This window comes from Petaurus breviceps, unplaced genomic scaffold, assembly GCF_028583685.1.
Source record: "Petaurus breviceps papuanus isolate PSGF00001 unplaced genomic scaffold, PetGlider_PUasm1.0 125, whole genome shotgun sequence".
Lineage (NCBI taxonomy): Eukaryota > Metazoa > Chordata > Mammalia > Diprotodontia > Petauridae > Petaurus > Petaurus breviceps.
Genome location: NW_027185653.1, coordinates 6,265,339 through 6,266,704, shown reverse-complemented (window position 1 = coordinate 6,266,704; position 1,366 = coordinate 6,265,339). Strand labels below are relative to the sequence as shown.

At 37.8% G+C, this 1,366-nt stretch overlaps 1 long non-coding RNA gene across 1 annotated transcript in view; it reads left to right on the top strand.

Annotated features, from left to right (window-relative positions):
- The window catches only part of LOC138163227 (uncharacterized), a 58,744-nt gene extending 57,698 nt beyond the window's left edge, over positions 1–1,046 (top strand). Inside the window, exon 3 of the long non-coding RNA XR_011168849.1 lies at positions 990–1,046. This is a non-coding gene — a long non-coding RNA (uncharacterized lncRNA). The remainder of the gene's footprint in view (positions 1–989) is intronic.
- Positions 1,047–1,366: the final 320 nt, after the last annotated feature.

Sequence of the window (1,366 nt, the reverse complement as noted above, 5' to 3'; positions counted from 1 at the left end):
TGGATGTACGAAAAAGAATTCAAGTATTAGGTAGTGACATGTATCTTTTGAGTAACTAATAAAATCATTGGATCGATCATATCACACTTCCAATTAGGGTGATGATCACTCCAGCATTGCGTTCTCTGACCTCATACATGTAAGTATTCTTTCCTGTCATGAAGATCACACCCCATCCATGGCTTCCCACCCCCACAGGTAATGTTCTGTATGACTCAGTGTAGACCACCACTTACCGTCTTAAAATATCACAGCTACTTTTCTTTTGTTGTTTTTTTTGTAAATCAAAAACCATCCCCGCATCCATTTTGTACAAAATGCCAAAAATGAACAAATAGGTCATTGAATGATGAACTCCGAAACAAAATATGGCCTTCCTACCTAGCTTCTTTGCTTTATTTCTAAATGGTATCACTAAAATTTGCACAAATCTAAACATATAATTCATCAGTATTTTTGCAACTAAAGAGTAAAGAATCACCCAAGAATTATAAAATAGATATAAATTACTATATTTATCTACACAGATATACATATATAATTTGTATATACACAAATATACTTAAAACTATATTAAGACCTTTGGTATATGCTGTAAATATGCACATGTATGTTTATATAAACACACATTTGTAGACATGTATATTAAAGGAAATATCATTATTTATTAATACTATTTGAACATAGCTTTAAGTGACTAGAAAATTGTCTAGCCCAAAATTTACAATAGGTGTCAGGCAGACCTTAGAAACTTTCCATGGCTGCAGGGAATGCTAAATCCCACACAGGTCTTGTTCTGGAGGCACCCAAGCTTGTGTTTTGGGTTCACCACATTTGAATATTTATACTTATCTGACTCTGTTGTTGTCCTTTACCCTTCATTTTTGAAGAAGACCAATCACATCACAGGTGATGTCTTGACTTGCTCATGAATTATATTGAAGTGAGGCAGAGTTGCATAAAGTCATCAGCCTTACTCTCTCTTTCAGAGCCATCAAAGTCTACTGGCAAGACAAAAGAAAACATAACTCACAATGGCCCAAGGATGCAGTATATGACCTTGGCATCTTCTGTACCCGAATGAGCTCTAAGAGCAGCACAGCACCTGCTACAGCCTCCTTCATGGTCATTGGAACTAATCGTTTCCATCCACCCATTCTTCCAAGGAAAGTCTTCACTTGTTTGGAGTAGACATCCCCCTAGCTCACAAATAAGTTGGAGGCCCACTGGTTACCCTCAACCTGGTTTAGCCTGTCTGCTGAGATGGTTTGCCAGGGTAAGACTGCTGCACATGCTACAGTTCTTTGGAGCCAGAGGTGAAAGCTGGATGAAGGTGGACTCCAAAAGTGGGTAAGCAGCCTTGAAA